Source organism: Cuculus canorus, chromosome 1 (genome assembly GCF_017976375.1).
Source record: "Cuculus canorus isolate bCucCan1 chromosome 1, bCucCan1.pri, whole genome shotgun sequence".
NCBI classification, from domain to species: domain Eukaryota; kingdom Metazoa; phylum Chordata; class Aves; order Cuculiformes; family Cuculidae; genus Cuculus; species Cuculus canorus.
The window spans coordinates 68,642,920-68,651,159 of record NC_071401.1 but is presented as its reverse complement, the minus strand read 5'-3'; positions in this window follow the sequence as shown (position 1 = coordinate 68,651,159).

Here is an 8,240-nt window from a genome sequence, read left to right as displayed (position 1 = left end):
CAGCACACAGAATGTCTCCTTGTTATGCAGAGCTTAATTTCAGATATGCAAATGAAGGACTTGGGCACTGACTGTGAGTTGAACCCACGGTTTCAGGTAAATTAAATGAAAATGAGCTGCATTGTGGGCTGACTCGGTGCCCTTGCATCGATCAACTGCATGCAAAAAAAAATCCATGCGATGCATTTATTAGAGCAATAAAACTGGAATATTTCTGGAGTCAGCAGGTTTAGCCCCAGGGAGCGTCAGAAAATGGATAGTATTTGTACTGGTTTTGTTTCTAAATGGAGCCTCCATGTGAAAAGTCACTGCTTTGGCCTATAGAGCAATATTAGCTCAGGGGAAAAAAGATCCCAGTAGGCTTTCAGGAATTCTGATTAAATCAGCAAACTGGAAAACACTTGCCCTGACTCAATAAATTTGAGTAATGACAGTTCCTCTCTGCTTGGTGAAGAATGAGTCCTGCTCTTTAGGCAAACAGCTCCCCTCTGTGGCTACAAGCAGCATTCAGGTCATCACCTGGCCTTAAAGTTTCCTCTATAATTATATTTTCCTGAAATCTTGGGAAAAAAAAAAAAAAGATCTCAGCTATAGTAGCAGCATTTTACTTTAATGAGTTGTACACTGAGAAAATTAACACCGCATTCCCTGCCACCCCTCTATCCAGCTATCCGTCCTCAACAGTGATGTGCCCAAAACCCTAAACCAAGAGGAACTGAAAAGTTGTTGCTGTTCAATGGTGAAAGTCTACAAATCGGGGCACCCTGTTCATCATAGCAGGATTTTAATGCTCTTCAAGCCTAGTGTCACAACATGACAGAGAACTTTAATGCTAAACTGTTTGTTTCCTGTATTTATTTCAATAGTTCTTTCATCAGACTTTTGAGAAATTAACCACTTTTCTTTCTTTCCCCTTCTATGTGCTATCAGTATCTTTTCTTCTATATCTGCTCGCCTGGACTGGAGTGACTCCTGGCTTAGCTCTCCAACATCCAACTGACAGTATTAACCCTGCCCTGTACCTGTGAGACACTGAAGTGGCACATAAATATGATCGACCCTGCATGCCCTCAGCTGGTTGTTCTCAAGCTCTGCAAGTACAGCCTTTGGGCTGCCACGAAATCAGGGAGTCATTTAGGTTAGAAAAGACCTTTAAGATCATCAAGTCCAACCGTAGACCTCATTCTGCCAAGCTCATCACTAAACCACGTGCCACATCTACCCATCTTTTAAACACCTCCAGGGATGGTGACTCAACCACCTCCCTGGGCAGCCTATTCAATGAAGTAATATTTCCTGATATCCAATCTAAACCTCCTCTGGAACAACTTGAGGCCATTTCCTCTCATCCTACCACTTATTACTTGAGAAAAGAGACCACAGAATCTTTTATCAGATTGGTAAAGTGATGGCCTCAGAGTAGCATTTGAGCATTTGACTCCTCGCAGTCTTTTGAAACGACTGTGAGGTCAAAAGTTTTCTTTCTTTAGGAAAGCTGTTCACTTTTTTGGTAACACTATTCAACAGCTGTGTATTCTTTAAATAACTATCAATCTTGCTTTACAATAGGAAAAGAATAATAAACAGATTACTGCCTATCTAGATCCATAGTCTGACAGTAGACAGGAATGTATTAGTAAAATGCCAAGAAAAAACAGTTACAGTTTGTTGACAAGCCATCAGCTTTCTAGTTAACTACCTCTGTCATAAAGACAAACTCATATTACAGGTTAATTCAGATACTCCATGCACAAACCTATGATTCTAATTCTCTGAGGCCTCAAATAATGAGATAAAGAAACGTATACCCACAAAAAGGAAGGAGAGACAGTGTGTCAATCAAAAGCACTATCATGGCACTACATAAACCAATTCAGAGCTGACACTTCTGAAAATGCAAGTCAAAAAATTTGTAGAGATACACTTGGAAACCCCGGGCTGTGTTTATTCTGTCCTTCCACAGTTATAAGGTAGAAGACACTGACAGGCAGGACACAAGGCTGGGATGGTTTATCTATGACCAAGTTCTGGGGTTGTTAATTTAGGTTAGTAAGCCTCAAATCTAAGTGGCTGCCCAACCTTACTTATTAACCGCCTGTTTAATTGGATAATTCTAAAGTTACCTAGAAATACTTCTGTGCTTGCCCAAGCAGGACCAAGAAAATGAGCATTTCTGTGGCCTGTGGGTAGCCCTACTGGTATCTCTGTTCCCGAGCAGATAAAAGACCAGCAGGATAGCACTGCTTACAAAATGTTAGCCTAACTGTGAGAACCCTGTAATCGTCGGGCTAACATTTGGGCTGTGGAATTGGAAACAAGAGGCTGCTTCTTGCATTCACCCCAAACCATGAAAAACAACCCAGGTTAGGTTCACTCCAGGAACCAGTTTGCAGCTGGAAATGCCCTGCGGCACTGAGCCTGCCTGCCTTAGTGACAATCCCTCCGGGCGAGAAGAGAAACCACTTTCCCATCTCTCATCCACTCAGTACAATCCCCACCGAATTCCCACAATGTAAACCAGCAGCACTGCCCTACTGGAGAGGGCCATGCTGGATGACAAATCATGCCATCTGGTACTTTTGGAGTTGTCTTCCAAGGGAGAAAAGGGATAGGGAGGCACAGAAGAGAAAAAAATAAAGAAGAGCTCAGCTTCCAGCATCCCATGCCACCAGCTGGTACAGTGGAGCGGCAAGAAGGATCCAGCTGGAAGAGCAGTGCATGCTCGTGGCTGGGATCCTAAGGGCTGCAAAGCAGCGGAGAGCAGAGTGCAGGCAGCAAACGAGGACCTTGTCTGCAAGCTCTGTTACTTAACTGAGCGTGCCAAACGCAGTGAGGGTAAGGCTTGGCTGTGGCTGAGGCCAGAGGTACACAGTCCTGTCTCTTCTCCCAGCACGGAGGTGGGAGAAGGAAGCCCAGGCCAAGGTAAGTCTCAACAATAAGCTCTTCTTCATTGGCAAGCCCCAATGTAGAAGGCCTCAGGAAGCTCCACGTCAGTGGAGATGATACCTACAAGTTAGGCAAGCTATGGGTGGCGAGCATGCTTTGTAGCCTTAATTAAAAGGGTTCTGATGGCAGCAGCAACACCTGCTGCATCTGTAACGTGTAACTCACTGCAGAACCAGCACACACAGCTGAGGATGAAATGTAGATTTTTGTGTGCTGTCAGTCCATGCTATGGTATTGAACCAATTTAGATACAGATAGCATGAAAAACATTGTCTGCTTGCCTTTTTTCGCTCATGAGGGAGGAGACAGGACAAACAACACTTTCTTCATCCTTTGGCACATCTTCCTCCTCCCTTTTGTCACATACGATAGTTCTCAGTTCCCTGTGCTATGCAGAGCATCTTGAGACAAGTGTCCTCAGTATGGAGTTACAAACACCTGGAGCTGAGTCACACCAGCCTGACACAGGGAAAAATCAAATCCCATACCTTTTCTTTCCATCAGCTCCTGGGTGGAAAAGTTGCAATCGGCTCTGCAAGCAGCCCTTGACACTATTGCAATGGGAAAACACAACTGAAAGGATGACGCTTTTCATGGTGACTTGGGAAATTAGCCAGTGCCTTGAAGACCAGCTGCTGGTCGGGTGCCCCGCGCTGCTTTGCACCCCAGCATGAGCCACTCCTGCCAACTGAACTCCCCCAGTGCTGCGATGCCCACTGTCCCCTGGGAGATGAGGGAGTACACCTGCGTTTTCTGAATTACAGCCAGGAAAAGGGCTAGTACTGAGGAAAGTAAGTGAGATGAATTATGAGCAGCACTGCCATATTTCAACTCAATAACTGAGCACTTCTACTGGCTGATATTTCTCAGTAAGCTTTATGCTAGCTCTTGCCATGAGCCACGTCTCACAGTGATGTTGCAGAGATATCGACTTCCAGACACAACGCTAAAATAGACACTGCAGACTGGAGTGAGAGGATAGTCCATACTGACAAGTAGTCCTTGCTTATGAGGAAGGAATGGTAATTTATGGATGTGATCTATCTGGACTTCTGAAAAGCCTCTGACACGGTCCCCCACAACATCCTTCTCTCTAAATTGGAGAGATATGGATTTGATGGGTGGACGGTAAGGTGGATAAGAAACTGGTTGGATGGTTGTAGTCAGAGAGCAGTGGTCAATGGCTCAAAGTCCAGATGGAGATCCGTGACGAGTGGTGTCCCTCAGGGGTCTGTACTGGGACCGGTGCTGTTCAATATCTTTATGTGTGATATTGACAGCGAGATTGAGTGCACCCTCAGCAAGTTTGCGGATGACACGAAGCTGAGTGGTGCAGTTGCCCACACAGGATGGGATGTCATCCAGAGGGACCTGGACAGACTGGAGAAGTGGGTCTGTGTGAACCTCATGGGGTTCAACAAGGCCAAGTGTAAGGTCCTGCACCTGGGTTGGGGCAATCCCTGTTTTCAGTACACAATGGGAGATGATGTGATTGAGAGCAGCCCTGCAGAGAAGGACTTGGGGGTGTTGGTTGATGAGAAGCTCGACATGAGACGGCAGTGTGCACTCACAGCCCAGAAGGCCAATCGTATCCTGGACTGCATCAAAAGAAGAGTGGCCAGCAGGGAGAGGGAGGGAATTCTGCCCCTCTATTCCTCTCTTGTGAGACCTCATCTGGAGTATCGTGTCCAGTTCTGGAATCCTCAACAGCAGAAGGATATGCAGCTGTTGGAACGGGTCCAGAGGAGGGCTACAAAGATGATCAGAGGGCTGGAGCACGTCTCATAAGAGGACAGGCTGAGAGAGTTGGGCTTGTTCAGCCTGGAGAAAAGAGGACTCCGAGGAGATCTTCCAGTACCTGAACAGGGCCTACAGGAAAGCTGGGGAGAGATTATTCATAAAGGCTTGTGGGGACAGGACCAGGGGCAATGGGTATAAACTGGAGAGGAGCAAATTTAGACTAGACATTAGGAAGAATTTCTTCACCGTGAGAGTGGTGAGGCACTGGCACAGGCTGCCCAGGGAAGCTGTGGCTGCCCCATCCCTGGAGGTGTTCAAGGCCAGACTGGATAGGGCCTTGGGCAGCCTGGTCTGGTGGGAGGTGTCCCTGCCCATGGTGGGTGTGGTGGAACTGGATGATCATTAAGGTCCCTTCCAACCCAAACTATTCTATGATTCTAATTTGGAGTAATGAGTGTGTGCGGGGGCTCTACAGCACACACTCAAAGGGATCAGCCAGAACGCTCCTTTCGCAGTGGCCTCCCTTGCTCCTGTCCTTCCTGAAAGACAGATCTAAGCCACCCCTATGGGTTCTTTCACTCGCTCTATCAGCCTTCACCGTGACCCACCCGCCTGTTTGGTTGCACCCATCACCAAGGGAACTGGGGTCGTTTTGCCTGGAGAAGAGGAGGGTGAGGGGAGACCTTATTGCTCTCTACAGATCCCTGAAAGGAGGTTGCAGAGAGGTGGCTGTCAGTCTTCTCCCAGGTAACAAAGTCACAGGATGAGAGGGAATGGCCTCAAGTTGTGCCAGGGAGGTTCAGATTGCATATTAGGAAAAATGTCTCTACCAGAAGGGTTGCCAAGCATTGGATCAGGCTGCCCAGGGCAGTAGTTGAGTCACCATCCCTGGAGGTGTTCAAAAAACACGTAGATCTGGTGCTTAGGGATGTGGTTTAGTGATGTGGTGTGTTAGATTTATGGTTGGACTCCATCATCTTTAAGTTCTTTCCCCACCTAAACGATTCTGTGATTCTATGATTCTGTGATTCTATGATTCTGTGAATCAGGTCACACACTGGAAGGAATTCACTTACTGAGTTTAACTTTGGTGTCACAATTGGCAGCCGAGGCTCTTACATAACCAGCACAAAGAGGCAGGTGGCTTTTTAATTAGGCTTAATGATTCTCTGATTCTGTGATTCTGAGGTAAATTCCTCCCCTGCCCAGCTTCGCCCCTGTTGGGCAGGGACTCACTCCATGGGCTCCGGGTGCCGGGAGGGCGTTTATTCCCATTGGAGTGCATGGTGGGACGGGGCACTGGTTGGGTTGGAGCAGCCCCTGAGGGGGCACCGTGGGTTGCGGGCAGGGGGTGGCACTTTTTCCTTCACAGATTGAATGCCATGGCCCTCCTGAACATCCCTTACACACACACACACACACACACACCCCCCCATGAGTGTTCACAGAATCACAGAATGACCCAAGTTGAAAGGGAACTCCAAGGATCACTGAGTCCAGCTCCCGTCCCTGCACAGGACAACCCAACATTGACCCCATGTGTCTGAGGCTGATGTCCCAATGCTTCTTGAATATTGTCAGCCTTGGCACAGTGACTGCTTCCCTTGGGGAGCCTGTGCCGGTGCTCCACAGCTCTCTGGGAGAACAGCCTTCTCCTCCTGGCGCAGCTTCCTGCCATTCCCATGGGTCCTATCACTGCTCACCAGAGAGATCAGCGCCTGCTCCTCCTCCTTCCCCTGTGAGGAAGCAGTAAACTACAATGAGGTCTCCCCTCCGTCTCCTCTTCTCCAGGCTGAACAGACCAAGTGACTTCAGCCACTTCTCACACAGCTTCCACTTAAAACTCTTCACCAGCTCTTCACTAACAGTGTTATGGTCACTTCTGGCACCGGGCAGGTATTAATGTATTGAAGCAGCTTTGTCAGCTTGTGTGAAGCAATGGAGCACACCCCACACTCACCAGAATCAGGGCTGATCCACAGGTCCTGTGGATTAGCAACTGCTTTATAGTCCGGTTCCACGTCCTTTATTAAAACTTTAATTTGAAGTTAGATTGAGAATCTTCCAAAACTTCTCCACGCTATCCGACTGGGACATACATCCATATCCCCTCCCAAAGTTTTTTTTTTTTGGCCAGGAATCCCTGTGTAGTCTCAGCAGAAAAGGTTCCCAATGGCCTCACTATGCAAACAAAACCATTCTCACCTCAGGTCACTGATTTCAGCAACGGTGTAATTCCCTTATTTTCCAGATTTTGCCTTTCCCGTTGTAACCTCTCTTAACTTTTCAACTTATGAATAACTGAACATTCGCTGAGCCTGTTGGGCAGCGACTGACTCATGGCCAAGTGATTTAGTGACTTAATGCTGCTATTACTGTTGGAGGCTCTGGGAAGGCTCCTCCTCCACCCCGCTCCCTCGGAACAGTCAACACGCAGGCTGAAAATGATACACATAAGTAATAAACAGCACATCATCTCCTGTATTTTGATTGCAAGGACCAAAAGTTTAAAATAAATTACCTTAGGGGATGTACTGCACATCCCTTAATGTTGTGAAATCTGGAAAATACAGATTTGCAGAACTTTACATTTAGAATACTGTATGGTGCATGCACAAATACAATAGCCACCACAGAAAATAAGCCCTTCTTGATGCGAAGTCTCTGTGGAACATAGAAAACATCTGAAATTATAGGACCAGACTAGCAAATAACATACAACTCGATATTAACATGACTTGGGTGAAAAATGGGATGCTTGACGCTGATACCAGGCTCTTATAACGTGTGTTTTCATGCCATCAAGTGAACACAATGGACACTACTGGATAAACTAGAACACAGCTCCACATCACATCATGCTGCCAAAGGGAATCAGTTGCAAAGGACAAAATATTTCATTATCTGGGAGCAGAAAGTGAGAAAAAGAGGTTGCTGTTGAATTAAGCTTTCCCATTCAGAGCTCGGAAGCCTTGTCATTCATTAGGGAGAGTCATTTTAAACAAGCCCACATGCAGTTGGCAACAAGACATAGAAAATTGCTGAGGTGGGTCTTGAAATTCTTAGGAATTCCCAAACTGAGAAACACTGAAAAAGCTTACTCTTGGTCAATAAAATTACTTACAATTTCTTCTGACAAGGACCCTTTTTCTGGTTTAAATCAGTGGTTTTGCCCAGAGAAGCAGTGAATACCCCATCCCTGGAGCTGTTCAAGACCAGGCTGGATGAGGCTTCCAGCAACCTTACCTAATGGAAGGTATCCCTGCCTGTGGCAGAGGGAATAGAACCGGATGATCTTTAAGGTCCTTTCTGACCCAAGCCATTCTGTTTCTATGGTTTGGTATTTTTTGGTGTTTTCTTCTTGTTTTTCTATTCTGTCATGCCATTTTGTATTGCATCTATTAAAATTTCCTCTTTTGTCAAGAGTACGTGTTTCAAACTTTAAGATGTTAGATCATTTACACCTTGCGGACACGCATGTGCCCTGCGTACACCCACAGCTCCACAGGCAACCCGGATTCACAGCTGCTTTGTGTTTCGAATGGAGCAATCTT